The sequence below is a fragment of the Taeniopygia guttata genome, chromosome W (genome assembly GCF_048771995.1).
Source record: "Taeniopygia guttata chromosome W, bTaeGut7.mat, whole genome shotgun sequence".
Lineage (NCBI taxonomy): Eukaryota > Metazoa > Chordata > Aves > Passeriformes > Estrildidae > Taeniopygia > Taeniopygia guttata.
Window position 1 is genome coordinate 13,822,965 of NC_133064.1, and position 17,744 is coordinate 13,840,708.

The 17,744-nt window shown below is 42.4% G+C and overlaps 1 pseudogene; it reads left to right on the plus strand.

The window, feature by feature from the left end:
* Window positions 1-17,744, plus strand: part of LOC140682050 (dynein axonemal heavy chain 5-like) — an 82,041-nt pseudogene that overhangs the window by 45,927 nt on the left and 18,370 nt on the right.

Below are 17,744 nucleotides of genomic sequence, written 5' to 3' on the forward strand. Positions count from 1 at the left end.
AATCTGGTAACAGGCATTTTACAGGATGAGGAATTAAAGAGAAAAACTATCCGTATGAGAAAGGTGAGATGTTCCAATCTGGCATGCTTTGCGCATCAGGTGGTACTACTGCTATGCTCGCTGATGTGAAAATACTTATCTTACTCTCGTTTGCTATGAGCTTCTTTTTATGACCTGTTTTACTTTTGCTTCAGATTCTTGTTCGATAACTTCTCATAAGGAACTAATTGACAGATCAAATGAGAAGAAACCCATTCAAAAACAGGGGAAAGGAGCATCTTTAGTTTAGTCAAGAGAAACGCAGTTACCTTCCATCACTGTCTCACAAGGTGTCTTAGGGAAGAGGTATATGAGATGCCTTTAATGAAATATGGTAATTCATATAAAGAAGTTTGACATCTATTGATTGATAGAAATAGGTTAATAATATATGTTTATTTGATTATTTTCCAAGCCTGGAACCCCTGTGAGGAGCAAGGTTTCGCAGGTTGCTCTGTGGAGCTACTCCTGAGATCCCTTATGTAAGTCAAAATATACCAGTTTCTATCAGCGCTGTAGTCATGACAAGGTATGTTTTAAATGTATTGAAATGGAAAAGGTAGAGAATATTTAAATAGACCAGATGAGACAAGTAGGGACCACTTGTTCAGGTGAAAAAAACCAAATAAGCTAACACCCTCTTTAGAAGAAACAGCCCAGATCTTAGCTCCCATCAAGGAGATTTCAGTTTTTGAACAATGTTGATAACTTTTTAAAATCTATTGTTTTAAACTAGGGAGGTTGGGCACTTCTACAAAACTGCCACCTTGGACTTGACTTTCTGGATGAGTTAATGGACACAGCAATAGAGACAGAGAATGTTCATTAAAGCTTTAGACTTTGGATTACAACTGACATTCACAAACAATTCCCCATCACCCTTCTTCAAATGTCGATTAAGTTTACCAATGAACCACCACAAGGGCTCAGAGCTGGACTAAAGAGAACATACAGTGGTGAGTGATAGAATGCTAATGATTTTGGACTGTGATGCTACTGTGTGGTCAGGTTAAACTGGTAGTAGGTGTAAGCTCGTATGAGGAACTGCTTGCAATGATGCCAGGGCACATCTTAGTTTTTGTTTTGAAAATTAAAAAGAAGATTTGCTGATGTTCTGTTGCCACAACTAATTGGATATCAAAACAATGAATGCCTTTTCTTTTCTCACAATTTGGCTTGTAGTATCTCAGTTCAAAGTGTTTGAATTTTTAATATTCTGTCTTTTGGCAGAAAAATGGCATGGTTAGCCATCAAATGCTCTTTACACTACATAAAATAAAGGACCAAGTCTGTGCAGAAAGACACTTTCTGTGAATTCAGCTGTTAGTAAATTGTGGGTTTTTTCCCCCTGAAGTTTACTCTTTTAATTTGAGCAATTTAATAACATGCTACAAACTGTCTCCAGCACAGAACATTTTGTGGAACAATAATTTACCCTTGGGAGAAGCAGAGAGCCAAGTGAATATCTCTAGAGTGATATTTTAGCACTGATTTGAAGTAGTTTCAAAAAAGACAATTACAGTGATTCTCATAAAGCCCATTTGCAATCAATAGGTGTCAACCAGGATTTATTAGATGCCAGTAAAATGGTGCAATGGAAACCACTGTTGTATGCTGTAGCCTTTCTGCACTCCACCATTCAAGAAAGATGCAAATTTGGGTCTCTGGGTTGGAATATTCCCTATGAGTTTAATCAAGATGATTTCAATGCTGCCGTGCAGTTCGTTCAAAACCACTTGAATCGCATGGATACCAAGAAGGTAATTCATGATTCTGTGGGAAAGTTGGATTAAGATGATGGATCTTTCTAGTAGTAGAATGTATGCAAATGCTTCCTAGTAACTTAACTACAAAAGTTATTTTAACGTATTGTTTTTTTCCACACATATTTAATATTTCAAGTATATATGTCTCTACAGCAGCAGACTTAGACTTCTAATCCAGTGCATATTTAATTTCTCTATTAACCTCTACATTTAAAAAAAAAAAGCCTTTCCAGCCATCTCAGAAATATAAACCTTAGAAGTATAGACCTTATTTTCAATTCTAATTAAGTCAATTAGTTTAAAAGAGATATTTCAAATACTCTTGTGTTTAAATCCATTTCGAGTAAAAGCAAGATTTCCCCCCTCTGCCACCTATCTTTGCAGCATGAAGAAGTCAAAAGTGGTTTTAAATGACTATACAAGAATGTCTCCTATGTTTCTCACTTTCATATGGTCAGTTGTCATACAGAGAGGTCTGTGTCAGAGCAGTTTGCAGTTGGCATTTTAAGTGAAAGGAGAATTCAAATATATCTGTAACCTTCTTGCTATCTTCAAGATGCTCTTTAATTCCAGCAAATTCTATTTTGATAAATCCTTGCAGGTGTTCAGGGAATGCAAGACTATAATGAAAAAAAGAGTAATAGGAAAGTAACTTTCTTTCGAATGGGACAGACATGGTACATCAGCTGTTTTTTCTAAGGGAGGTCTAAGTAAATAAGAGGGGATTAGCTGAAGTCAGTAGTTTCAGCTTGGTTTTAGGGGATCTGCTGGAGTACTGTTTGTTACATGATAGGTGAGATCCAGTATGGTGGTCATGTGACAGATGACTTCGACAAAAGACTCATGAACACCTTTGTAAAGATTTGGTTCAGTGAAAACACATTCAGTCAGGAATTCAGTTTCTACAAAGGATACAGCATACCCAAATATACTATGGTGGATCAATACCTTCAGTACATACAGGTTGGTAAATGAAAACTGTTTCTCATAGGTTGTTTCTCATAAAATGATTCTCATAAGATGTTTCTCATAAGTTCCTGATTCCCTATAATGTTTGTCTTTTTTCTGAGTACCTGTATTCTGCCTTTCATTCATAGATTTTTAAACTGATTTCTAGCACTTCGCATATCTATTAGTGATAACTAATTTTGGTTATCAATGTTATAATTTTCATGACAGTAATATATATTTTCTTTTTCATGCGTTTTGCTTGTGGGACATACCTAAAGGCACAAAGTTATTAAAGGAGGCAAAGAATGGAGTCCAGACATTGGGTACAACCTCTTTGAAATAAAAGGTCTAGGTATATGAGAGTAAAAGTTTATTATTAAAATAGTGTATAGTTGTTAAAACACAATTTGTTTGGTGTGGTTTGGGCTGTGACATGACAAATAGACCATAGCAAGTTATTTGGCTTAAGATTATTTGAGGAAATCTAGCTTGTTACTTAACAGTAATCTATGGGGGTTTTTTTTCTTTTTTATTTGGTGTTGTTGTGTGTTGAGTTTTATGGTTTTTTGTTTTTTGTTTTTTTTTTTTAATAATTTGCTTCTAAATCTCCAGTTGTACTCTTCTTATATTTTACTATGTAGAGCCTTCCTGCTTATGACGGGAGGTGTTTGGTTTGCACCCCAATGCGGATATCACCTACCAAAGCAGTTTCCAGAGGTGTATTGGACACCATCCTCAGTATTCAGCCTCAAGATAGCTCTGGTGGAGGAGGTGAAACTCGAGAGGCAGTTGTAGCCACACTGGCTGATGATATGTAGGAAAAACTTCCTGCTGATTATGTACCATTTGAAGTGAGTTAATGAAATTCTGGCAAAAACATTTGGTCCATCTTGTCTTTTATGGACTGAAAATAAAAAACGCCAACAAATTCCCAAAAACTTTGCTAAAAGCATGTTTGAATTAATTCATACAGGCAATAGTTTGTATTTTAAAGAAGTGTGGCCAAACTATTGATGTTTACAATGAAGTCATTAAATGTGTGCTGAAGTGCTTTTGTAAGGACTTTTTCAGAAATATTAAACCCGTTAACGTTTAAGTTGTCATTTGCACTATGAGGGAGGTTGGATCATCAGCTTTTAACTGAGGTTGTTGACACTATAAAATTTCTCGTTATGTTAATGCAGCTGTTTATTTGTTTATTTTACACTTTTGATTAAAAATGTATCAGTGAGTTTGATTAGAATACAGGATTGCCTGGTATTGTGATAGTTCCCAGGCATTGCTGCTATGCTGAAGTAAAGTGGCTGGGGCAATTACTCTTTATTAGTTTGTTCAAAAAGGACCTTGGAATTGCTTGTTGGAACTAAAGCTGAATTCTCTGAACTAATGTAAACAGCCTACAAGCTCTTTAAGTGGCATTAGCTCAAAGACTAAATCATGACTTGGACTAAAAACATAGTCAGTCTCAGCATCACAGATTTCTCTTGGAAAAAATCCTGTGTTTCTCTCTTGCAGATAATTCAAGGGAGGTGCCAAACTGACCATTTAAGCTCGTAAATAAATTATGTTATTTCTCAAAGATCTGGGGCCTAACATTGACATAAAGCTAATTTTGTTTTTCTCACTTCTATTGAAAGATCTTTGGTTTTTTATGAACAGGTAAAAGAAAAACTAAAGAATATGGGACCTTTTCAACCTATGCACATATTTTTGCAACAGGAGATTGAACAAATGGAGAGAGTTATTTCTTTAGTGAGAAGCATGCTGACTGATCTAAAACTTGCCATTGATGGGACAAAAGTTATGAGATAAAATCTGAGGGATGCTTTAGACTGCATGTATGATGGAAGGATTCCTGCTAGCTGGAAAAAGGTAGGTGTACATCACTTGTTCTGGAAAGAAATAAAAAAATCTATTTCTGAAGACTACATTAAACTGCTAGACTTAGAGTAAACATTTTTTTTCAAACTATGTTTCAGAAGTGTTAACTGTGCAACTGCTGGAATAGATTTTGTGCTAAAATAAACATACACAAAACAAGCATTTTTTCATTTATGAAAATTGAAATGAATGTGAAGGATGCAGCTTTGTTCCATTTTAACAGTCTGTTACATATTGGCAGTATAAAATCCCAGAGAGAGGAGAGAAATTTAAAATATGATGACGGATTTTGAAAATTAGCACCCACATTAGTGGACTAAGATGGTGTTATTTATTGGACATATATAATTAGTGGACATCCTTTTCTGGGTTAAGTAGAAGTGGCCTGTCCATTTTGGTCAAAATCAGTGTGCTTTGAGTTTGAGAAATAGCCACGAAATTGCAGAATAGTAGACGCTGGAAAGGACCTATGGAGACAGTGTAGTTTAATCACACTTCCTAAAGCAGGGTCAGTTAAATTAGGTTTCCCAGGAGTCTCCAGAATCAGAGAGGTGCAACCCATTCCGCTCTTTGATCATCTTCACAGTAAAAACCAACCAATCAACCAACCACCAGCCAAACAAACAAAAAACTCCTTTAAGTTGAAACAGAATTTCTGACATTTTGTCTTGTTCCCATTGTCTTCTGTCCAATTGCTGAAAAGGATCAGGCTCCATCTTCTTCAGTCCCCCACATGAGATATAAACCTATTTAAGCCTCCTTTAAGCCTTCTCTTCTCCAAGCGAAACAATCCCAGATCTCAGCCTCTCCCCATATAAATTGTTTTCAGGGATAATTAGACCTCTTAATGGCAACTGATGGAAAGATTTTTTTTTTTTTTTAATAAAAAAGGGGTTTTTTTGGTTATTTGCTTGTTTTGTTTCTACTGGAAAAGTGTTTTCATGGTAGAAAACCTAGATGTGAACAGATGCTTCACAACACGGCTATATCTCCACATAGTCCAAGTTCAGTTTTCCTTAGGTTTTATTCAGAAGAATAAAAATGCAGAACAGTCCTACAGAAATCACATTGTCTTGCTATATTGACCTTGGAATTATAAAGACATGTATACAACTTTTCTTTTTCTCTTATACAGCTGTCTAACCTTGCAAAAATGCCATAAAATAAACAATTCCACAGAGAGCATTAAATATGTAAATGGAATAGTAGACATGATTTTAAACAGAAAGATAATTTCCTTCAGGTTTCAGTGGGATGCAAAGTTTAAGCATCAGATTAAAGTTAAGATATGATAGATGATCTTCAAATATGCTTTGCTAATATTATATTGTTTATTACCATGGGAAGATGTAGCTTTGCTTGACAGCAATGTGCTATTTTAAAATATGTTTACGGATTTTAGGCATCTTGGCCTTCCTGTACACATGGTTTCTGGTTTACTGAGCTTCTAGAAAGAAACCACCAGTTTTACAAGTGTATTTTTGAAAGTCGACCGAACTGTTTCTGGATGACAGGGTTTTTTAATCCCCAAGTGTCGGAATCTGTGGGTATTGGTGATTCCGAGATTGTAGAAAGTCTCTGTCTTTCTGCCCCATTGCCAAAGAAGAAGCCATAATTCGTCTGTGCTGTTTTCAAGGTTGTTTATTCTTGCTTATCTATAACATGTTCTGCTGCCCTGCCGCAGGTCTGTCCTGCAGGGCAGTGTGCGGGGCTCTGCCCCCAGTGGGATGTTACAAACATTATATACCAGAAACTACGTGTACTATATTTACAATAATGTGCCAATATCTATCATCTACGTTGAACAGTGTGTCCCCAACCTAAACCAATAGAAAAATGCCAACACTACAGGGAAACATGGAGGGCATGAAGAAGGAGGAAAAGGACAAGACACACCCAATTCCTCCATCTTTTCCCCTCTGAACCCCTAATCTAGAAACCTAAAATTTTGCTCTTGCACCCGTGTCACACTTAATTATTACTCTTATCAAACACTCAAAGCTTGTAATTCATCCTGTAAGATTGAAAACTCCTCTCTATGGACAGAGATCACAGACAGTGTCTCTCGGGGCTCTGTACAGGGGGGTTTCTGACCCCTGCCAGGGTCCCAGACCTGCCAGGGCAGCCAGAGGGAAGCCCTGGATTCCCACATCTCCCTTTCCTTTTTGAACCAAGAACACTTCTTCGACAACTTTGTCCATGGTCTGCCTCATGCACTGAGGCAAGGACAGCACAAGCATCAGAAGAATTACAATACCTTATAATTGAAAAGTAAAACAAATTGAACACACTATCTACCTATGATTTCTCCAGGTGTGTTTGGTCCTCTGATACCTCTTCAAATTTATCACTCTTGTGTCCATGTGTTTACAATAGATGTTCAATTGCTGTGTTCACAATAGATGTTCAGTTGCTGCTTTGTTATCATTTCTCTCTGCTAGCTAACAAATCATTCGATGCAAAAGAAATGACATGGGCATCTTTACTCTGCCCACAACCTCTTTTGATCCAACTGCACCAAGGCTCTTTTTGATGCCACCTGCTGTGAAAGCAGAACCACTCAGTTTTTCCGAGCCTTTTTCTTGGTATTAACATTATCATTGCCACAATTTGGATCACTTCATTCATTAGATTTTTTTTTTTTCTCCTTGCTCTCTTATCAAGGTCATGCTGTGTGTTAACAAGAGATCTTTCAATGCTGCATGGACCACCCTTGATTTTTGCAGGGATAGCAGGCCAAATTCTGTCCCTGCAAATTCAAAAGCATCCCTTTTTAGTAGAACGGTTGGATTTTTGAAGGGATAGTTTGCTCCTCATTTTGGTGTAATTACATCAGGATGATACATTTCTATGAAAGAGCTGGTTCGGAGTGACATTTATCATGTGATTATCTGTCTCTGTCACTCCCAATGGATTGAATTTGGTACAGAATTTCATTTTTGTTGACCCAAAATGTCCAAATCCAGAGGTTCAAAGTGAGCCACAGGAACTGTGTCCAAACATGCCATCCCTCCACAGGATCTGAAAAAAACCTTCAGAACCCTTGGAAGGATGTCCCCTGGGACTGACCATTCCCCCACTGGCACACCTACCAAGCATGTTGAAAATGGTTTCTCTGGTTTCAAATGGGTCAGGCAAATGCTGTCCAGACCCGCTGCTTTTGCCAAAGTCTCCCACACTTTTTCCCTTGGTTGTCTCATGGGAAAGTCTGTCCTATTGCCCAAGGCAACAGGTGAAAGAATGAAGCACATGAACACTATCTGTCTGAATCCCATGTCCATGTCCCCACCCTCTGTGAGAAACCCCACAATGCAGCAACACCCAAACAACACTTGATTTCTCAGAAAAAAACCCAAGTCTCTGGGTGATCAATCGTTGTCCGACGAGACGTCTGCAGCGTCGTTGTCTGCCTTCGTCTGCGTGCTTGCTTCTCTGCTTCTCGGGTCCACGTCCACTGGCGTCTGCACCCGATAAGGTTTCATGTGCCTTGCTGGCATTCACTTCAGTCCTCATCCTATAGAAACACAAGCGAAACCCTCGCCCCATGTTATTAATGTAAATGGACCTTCAATCTGTGCTGACTCTGGGTTTCTGATCAAAACGAAAGGATTTTCCCTTAGTTTTTCCTGTGGGCTGTTTGTAAAATATCTGACAATTAGTAGAGTGGGCTCTGAGAAAAAACCATTTAAAAAAATTCAACACATTTGTTCAACCCTGCAAAAATTCAACACATTTGTTCAACCCTGCCTCCCCCCTTTTCTGTTTATCCAAATGGATTTCAGGGTGTGATGTGTTCTTTCACTGCTTGCTTGACCTGAGGGAGAATGAAGAATATTTAAAATATGTTTGACTCTCTGTTTTTTTCAGAAATTTGTCAAGCACCTTGCCTGTGTAAATTGGACCATTATCTGTTTCTATTTCTTGTTGCACTCTTCATGATGCAAATGCCTATAAAAGATGTCTGCAGGCATGTTCTGTGGTCTCCCCTGTATGTAATGATGCAAAAAATGCCCCTGAAAATATGTCAACTGAAATATGGATATTTTCGAGCCTCCCAAAAGATGGGTATTTTGTGATATCATCTTGCCACAGCTGAAGGCTTTTACAAACCTCTCGGATTGACCACTCCTGTAAATACAGGAGATTGCACAAACTGGCACTCTGGCAAGCAGATTTCCTTTGTCTGGCTTTCAGAATGGTGAAAGGTTTCAATCAATGCCTGTGCATTTTTGTGAAAAAATGCATGGCTCAATCTTGCTTGCTCAAAAATGTCTGGCAGTGTCTGCAAGATGGGCATTGTGAGTCTATTTACATGAGCATTTCCTTTTACTAAAAACCCCAGAAGTGGAGAATGCACTCTGATGTGTTTATTAATGTTCTCTGTTTTTCTAGGATTATTTTCATGCATAATAGATATGAATATAAAATTTCATTGTCCGTATGTTTTAAAAGTGATCCCTCTAATCGTTTGACCACATTTGCAACATACACTGAACCTGTGATCAGATTGAGGGTTCCTGAAATAACTGAAAACCCCTGACTATTGTTACCAATTTTGCAACTTGTGGTGAACCTTGTACCATTTTGATATCTGATTCCCTTTTCCCTGTTTTTTGATTTTTCTATGTGACCACTGATTTGTGAGTTTTTCCCAAACCATCAGTGAATACTGTCATTCATTCCACTGGTTCCTGGCTTATTTTTGGTTTTTCCCTGAAGCTCACTTTTACATTTAACATTTTGTGTGCTGGAAAACGAACTGTGCGAACTTCTGAATGCCCTAACAACGTGATTGAAAAATCTTGTGACTTTGGATTGTCCACTCAAAATATTTCTTCTTTAAATGTAAATGAATGATTAAGAAATCTTTGCCTGACATTGTCAACAATCTGGTCTTTGCCACAATAATGATCTGGGCTTTCATCTCTAAATCTGTAAGAATTGTTTTTGAGGGTCTGCAAATTAAAAAACCCCACTTTCAACTTCTGTGAAAACAATCCTTGCTCAAAGCTACTAATTTGAACGATTTTTTTTTTCAATTTTATCTGTCCAGTGTCTAGCACTCTCTTCATATTTTTCTCAATGATCAGCAAAATCAAGTCTGCAAAATAATTATTTCAAGAGATTAAAACATACAAAATTTTCAACCTCATTTCAGCCTTTGTTACGGTGAGCTCCTGGACACCCTTTTGTCCCCCCTTTCCTAGGGCCTCTGTGGCTCTGATCATGATAACCCCTGAATCCTCCCTCCTGCCCCAATGGGGTTGGCGGGGAGCCAGGAGTGCCCACCCTGTCCAAAACCTATATAGACCCCTGAAACTTCCTGCTCTCTCTCTTTTGCCCCGCTCTCCATGGACACCACAGAATAAAGAGAGCTGTTCCAACACCCTGGGTAAGGAGCCTCTTCTGTATACCTTTCCCTCTCTCCCATGCTATTTCCTCCCCTCACAGCCCCGTATCTCTGAGCTAGTCGGATTCATTCGGGGGGCTGCGTGGAGGGGGGGAAACCAATAGAAATAACAGTTGGCGCCCCAACGTGTGCTGCTCTGAGCCCACGAAGAAGCTGGACCCCCTATTTCGGTGGGAGTCGAAAGCTCTTGGGACAGTCACCTGCCCTGGTACTCTAGCTACCTTTAAAAGCTTTGAGTCACGGGGACAGTCGGGGACCTCTGCCTGAGTACCCAGGAAGAGCCGACTGGAGAGGGAACCCCCAGAGAGGGTTTCACAGACAAATCCCGCAGTCACAGGCTTGGTAAATTCTCCGACGCGGCACCCGGGACCGCGCCTGGCTGGGAGGGGTTACCATAAGTGACTGGGGGGGGCTGCTTGCGGGACGGTGAGCCAGGACCCGACTGCAAGTAAGCGGGAACCGGTGGGCTGCGCATACCCACGTTCCAGGGGGAACAGGCACGGGACGAGAGGGCTGAAGCCGCCCCGGCAGCGGCGGCACAAGCGCCCCTCCCCCTGTGCCCCCCCCGCTCGGGTTTTCCACGGCGGGAAATTCAAATCATTCGTGCTGTGTTATTAGCTCTGGTGGAGACTAGACCAGTGAAACAATTTAAAATCATGGGTACTAACATTTCACTGCAACAGAAGAGTATACTAACACATCTTAGCAATAACTTAAACAATGTATCATTCCCTAAAAAGCTCCTCCTGCGTTTTGTGTGCTGGCTACAGACAGAAATACCAAATTTTACTGTGCAAGACCTGAATTCGCTTGCTTTTTGGAATCAGATTGGACAGATATTAACTTTAAAAGTCGAAAATGGTGAACATAAAGTTTCTCGATTTATTCCGATATTTTTACAAGCACGGAAAAATATTTTAGAAGCAGAAAAGAGCATGCAAACGCAGATCCACAGTTCTAACACCCCCTTTTCCCCTTCCTACCCACCTCCTGAATACCCCAGCCCTGAAAACCCCTCACCCACCCCTTATCTCCCTATAACACCTTGTTTTTCGGAGAGATACAGCCCGGAGTGTGTCTTAAAGAGCAGCACGGCATCTGCGGGGCACACGCGGCCAGATCATGGCGGCGGCCATGTGGTTTCACCGGCGCGGGCCGCTCCAACCCTTACTCCCCCTCCCACTCGCATTCGTTTGCTTCCCCCGCCCTCCGCCACCCCCTCCGCCCCCACCCCCTCCTCCCTCCCCTCCTCCGACGCCTGCTTATCTCCCATAGCAACTCCTTATCAGTGCCAGCCCCCGGGTTGCCCCGGGAACAGGGGCGGGGCCGGCCCCTGCACTCCTCCGAGCCCCAGCACCGAGGACGGCAGGGCGGAGGCGGGGCACAGCAGCCCCGCAGCTCAGAGCCGGGGCGGGGCCCGAGTCTCCAACGCGGAGCAGACAGCTCGAGAGGGGGGGGGCGAGCTGCCCCTCACCGAGGTGGGGGGTGCACGGGACGAACACAAGCCTGCCCCTATCGAGAAATCAATACCATCGGTAACTCCAGTGGTTTATTTAGGGAGAAGGAATGGTACAAGAACATACCAACCTCTCCCATACAGGGACAAAACAGAAATCTGTAAGGTTCAGAGAGAATTTGGGAGATCGAGTGAGATTTTTAAGGGTCTGATGAGGGCAACATTCAATTCAAATGCAATGGTGCCAAAAGATATAACTGATTTGTTTAAATGTTTACTAACATCCTCTGAATATGAGATATGGGAAAGTAAGTGGAAATTGGCTTTGGAAACAGTGTTGCAAGAAATACAGCGTACACCCAGTGATGCCACCGACACGGATGGCCAGCCCCTTACAATACACCATTTGTGTGGGACAGGAGACATACAATGTCCAGAAAAACAAACCAGACTGTTATCTAGATCGCTTTTAGAAAAAATCTGTACTGCTGCAGAAAAGACACTGTATCAATTGCCAGGCACTGAGGTTGAATGTAGCTATATTAATATCAAACAGTTTCCTTCTGAGAGTTTTTTGCAGTTTGTGGATCGTTTGAGAAGCCAAGTCGAAAAACAGGTGCAACACACCAGTGTGCAAACAGAGTTGATTAAAGAAATGGCCCAGAGGAATGCCAACGAGACCTGTCATAGGATTCTTCTCAGCCTTCCTCTTGATCCAGCACCTACTCTTGGCCAGATGATCGAGGCCTGCGCTAAGAAAGCAGAGCTGCTTGATAGTCCTGTCAGTCATAGAGCACCAGCAGGATTACCGCCTGTTGCCACTGCTGCATCAAACCCCAGGAAGCCACCCAGATCATCACAACAGCTGCAGCAAATCATCTGCCTGCGTTGCAAGAAACCAGGACACTTTGCCAGGAACTGTCCTCAGAACCAGAACCAGAGACAGATCAACAAACAAAAAACCTAAATGCACAGCGCGTGCCCACTGCTACGCGCAAAGATATAAATATAGTGGGACACAAATGGACAATGCCTCTCTCTTAACAAATAAGGGGGAGGGTGGATACTATGATGGGGGGAGAGAGAAAAATAAGAATGTGAAATGTATTACGAACAAGGTTTGGCAGCCAATAGGCCGGCCACGCTTAGTGACTGCCAAAGGATTTCATTTCAGAAACACTGATTGGAAAGTCATTGTGGTGGACCTATCAAAAAACCCTCAGGACCTGCAGGCGTACGATATGGAACTGGACAGTGAGTATTTTGTTATTGGGGACACAGCATACACACCTCCTGAGATCGAAATAGTTCCCAGTACTACTAAGGGAAAAATATCCAGCCTTATGCTGTTGGCACGTTGCTTGCACCCTCCATTCTATCTAGAAAAGGGGCAAATTCTGGCACAAGCCATTCCCATCCCAGTAGAAATCACAGTAGAAGGAAAATCTCCAGAAGTCTACTGGGCGGAAGTGGTAGGAGAGGACAAACCCTCCATGACATGCAACCTAGCACATGGGGCAGAATACCTTCAGGTGGAAGGTGTTCTGGACACAGGTGCAGACATCACGGTGATACCCAAAACCATGTGGCCATCACACTGGGAATTGCAACCTGTGGCAGGCAAACTTCAGGGTATAGGAGGAACTACACTGGCAAAAATTTCTAAAAATGTAGTGCAAATTGAGGGACCTGACGGGAAATCAGCAAGTGTTCGCCCGTTTGTGGCAGACTATAAGGCTCCTCTGTGGGGGAGAGACACCATGTCCCAGTGGGGAGTCCAATTAATCATTCCTAAGACACCCCAGGATTTTCGGGAGTCGCCACTGTGGAGCGCCATGCCCACAAGTTAAAGTGGTTGGATAACACCCCAAAGTGGGTAGCACAGTGGCCTTTGAGTAGAGAAAAACTTGAGGCGCTTGAAAAACTTGTGGAGAAGCAGGTAGCTCAAGGACACCTGCAAGAAACAGACAGCCCTTGGAATTTCCCAGTCTTTGTAATAAAGAAGCCTGGGAAGGACAAGTGGAGATTGCTCCATGATCTCAGAGAGATAAACAAAATTGTGGATGACATGGGACCTCTCCAACCGGGGATGCCGAGCCCAGCTATGCTTCCCCAGGACTGGAAATTGGCTGTGTTAGATATAAAGGACGGCTTCTTCCGAATTCCATTGCACCCTGAAGATGCCCCGAGGTTTGCATTCTCTGTTCCCACGGTCAATAGAGAAGCACCGATGAAACGCTACCACTGGAAAGTTTTGCCCCAAGGTCTAAAATCCAGCCCTTTCATATGCCAACAGTGTGTAGCAGCACTGCTGTCTCCAGTGCGTGCAGAGAGAAAGGATGCCATCATCCTACACTATATGGATGACGTGCTTGTGTGTGCTCCCAATGACTCTATACTCCAATATACACTTGACCTAGTGGTTAAAGTTTTAACCTCTGCTGGATTCAAATTGCAGGAAGACAAAGTTCAAAGAATGCCACCTTGGAGATACCTGGGCCTGGAAATCTCTGCAAGGACTATTGTCCCACAGAAATTGGAGATAAATTGCAACCCCAGAACACTAGCAGACCTCCACTCGCTGTGTGGGTCTTTAAATTGGGTAAGGCCCTGGCTAGGCCTCACAAATGAAGATCTGGAACCTCTTTTCAATTTATTGAAGGGGGAGAGGGAGCTGACCTCCCCCAGGGAACTGACCCCAGAGGCAAAGACAGCAATCGAAAAGGTACAGAAGGCCTTGTCAGAAAGGCAGGCACACAGGTGTGACCCAAATCTGCCTTTCCAGTTCATTGTTCTAGGAAAGCTCCCACACCTGCATGGATTGATTTTCCAATGGATCAAGGGGCAGAAGGACCCACTCTTAATCATAGAATGGGTTTTCCTATCGTTCCAAAGATCCAAAACCATCACTAGGCCACAAGAGCTGATAGCAAAGCTGATTCAGAAGGCCAGGGTGAGGTTGTGTGAATTAGCAGGGTGTGACTTTGCATGTATCCACCTTCCAGTCAGGCTTTCTGAGGAAGGAAGGAACTCTCCTGAGAGACTGACTAAAGGGATGTTTGAGCATTTGCTCCAGAGCAGTGCCAGTCTCCAGCTATCTCTGGACAGCTATAGGGGACAAATATCAGTCCATGCCCCGTCTCACAAGTTGTTCAATGAGGAATTCCACCTGATTCCTCAAGAGAAAAGGAGCCGGAGGGCACTCAGGGCTCTCACAGTGTTCACTGATGCCTCTGGGGCTTCCCACAAGTCGGTGATGACTTGGAGAAATCCACAGACTCAGCATTGGGAAGCTGATATTGAGCTTGTGGAGGGATCCCCCCAGGTAGCTGAACTGGCTGCAGTGGTGAGAGCTTTTGAGAGGTTTTCCGAGCCGTTCAACTTGGTGACAGACTCTGCCTATGTGGCAGGTGTAGTGTCCAGGGAGGAGCAGGCTGTGCTCAGAGAAATAGAAAATGAACATCTCTCAGGTTACTCTCAAGGCTAATTTATTTAATCTCGCACCGAGAACATCCATTCTTTGTGATGCATGTGAGGTCACACACTGATTTGCCAGGTGAGATTGCAGAGGGGAACCGAAAAGCAGACTCCTTCGCTGCACCAGCTGAAAAGGCAAGTCTCCCTGATGTTTTCCAACAGGCAAAGCTGAGTCACGAGCATTACTACCAGAACGTACCAGGTTTGATTCGGCAGTTCCAGCTAACACGGAGTCAGGCCCGAGCCATTGTGACCAACTGTCCTAATTGCCAGCTCCAGGCGGTGCCATCCTTAGGCATGGGGGTAAACCCCAGAGGCCTTAGCAGCTGTGAGGTATGGCAGACAGACATGACACACATTCAGAGTTTTGGTCGCCTTGAATGCATTCATGTAAGCGTGGACACATTCTCAGGTGCAGTGTATGCCTCTGCCCATATAGGACAAAAGGCTGCACATGTCAAACAACACCTAGTACAAGCATTTTCAGTATTGGGGGTGCCAAAAACGATCAAAACAGATAATGGCCCAGCGTATGTATCCAAGGAGTTCCTGGAATTTCTCCAGCAGTGGGGAGTGGAACATAAGACTGGCATTGCCCACTCCCCCACAGGTCAAGCTGTAGTCGAGCGTGCACACCAGACGCTCAAGCAGGTATTGAAAAAACAAAACAGCTCAGCTCCGTGGATGTCTCCACGAGAGAAGCTATGTAAAGCTATGTTTACTATCAATTTTCTGAATTGTTCATTCGAAAATATGAGTCCACCGGTTGTACGTCACTTTAACAGTGGCAACCAGTTCAAATTGTCTCAGCATCCCCCGGTCTTGATTAGGGATCCAGAAACTTGGGAAACCAAGGGTCCCTATGAACTTGTGACCTGGGGTCGTGGCTATGCGTGTGTAGCTACTCCCTCAGGCCCTCGGTGGATTCCCCAGAAGTGGGTGAAACCTTTTGTCCCCAAGAATCCAGGTCAAGCAGAAGGGGACAAGAAGCAAGTATCTGATGCTTCAAAGAGAAGACGCCGCCGGATGGGAGAAGAAGAAAGTTCCTAGGCAGGAATTCCTTCCGGCAGAAACAGAAGCTTTAACATGTTCTTAAAATGTTTGTTCTTCCCTTTTAGAGAAAACCTACCTCCCACTCAACCCTGTGGTGAACCCCATGCGAGTTGTCATCCAGCAAATGCTGAAGAGAATGTTCAAGGGATGGGGATTCACGGGGTGGTGGACATCTGTAGTTAGATCAATTTTGTTAGTCCTTGTTATTCTGTTCTTTGTAACCCTAGCGTTCGGGATCCTGCGTCACTTGATTTTCAAGGCTATCAAGGGCCTCATACCTTCTACCTCAGAGGTCAACCACATAGAGTTGGCTAACCTGAGGAGGCCTGACCACGCCACCAACATGGGGTGGTGGGAAACCCATACTCGGGGTTGAATTGAGCCCATTGAATTCCTGTAACCTTGTTTAACAAATAAGGGGGAGGTGTTACGGTGAGCTCCTGGACACCCTTTTGTCCCCCCTTTCCTAGGGCCTCTGTGGCTCTGATCATGATAACCCCTGGATCCTCCTTATTGCCCCAATGGGGTTGGCGGGGAGCCAGGAGTGCCCACCCTGTCCAAAACCTATATAGACCCCTGAAACTTCCTGCTCTTTCTCTCTTTTGCCCCGCTCTCCATGGACACCACAGAATAAAGAGAGCTGTTCCAACACCCTGGGTAAGGAGCCTCTTTTGAATACCTTTCCTCTCCTGCTATTTCCTCCCCTCACAGCCCCATATCTCTGAGCTAGTCGGATTCATTCGGGGGGCTGCGTGGAGGGGGGGGAAAGCCAATAGAAATAACAAGCCTTATTTCAGGCACTTCTTCACTCCTTTTCTTTTTTCTTTTTCCTTTTTTCTCTCTTTCTCATCTTCTCTTTTGAAACAAGAAAGTTGAAATATAAAACATAATATAGAACAAGACAAAATACCTCAATGATAAAATGCATAAAACTTATCAAAATCTATAACAATTCAAGAAAATTCAAAAGAAAGAGATTCTAAATAGCATATATAAAAATGAACAAAGCATGATCACTAGAAACATTGTGCCAGCAGTTCAGAGTCTGCAAACAGCTGAAACATTTGTTTTCAGTGAAAACCCTTGGCATCCTTTCCCAGGCAAGGCTGGCAAGTTTCACCTCAAAGCTGTGTCAGCTGTAACATTTGTAGAATCAAATTGGTGGGTCAAAATGACCTGCATATCATTCATTTTTGTGCAGAAACCTCTGAATTTTGCTGGCAAACTCATCTGTCCAAGTTAAAATCAGGGCCTGGCCAGGACCCAAACTTTAAACTGGAGAGATGTCCCCTAACATATTATATAAAACAAAACTTATACCAACAATACATATATGATACTTAAAACATAACAACCTATTATAACATTTTCTTATAAAATAAACACTTGAAGTTCAAACCAATAAACTGATCAAATGACACAAAGATTCATTTTTCTTGAAACTCTTTTGAAGGAAAAGAATGTCAACTGGAGAAATCGTAAGATTAACAATGACAAAAGGCTGTCAGAGTGCTTCAGGCACCTCTCTCTGAGATCTTCTGAAAAACATTTGAGAATGATGAAAAATAGAAATGCAATGATTCCACTCACAAGAGATATAAAAACAAATCAGGAAGTTCACCTAGAAAAATGCACAATACAGTTAAAATCCGAAATGAGACTTCAGAACGGCATGTAACCTGGATAAGATTAAATAAACAACAATAAAACA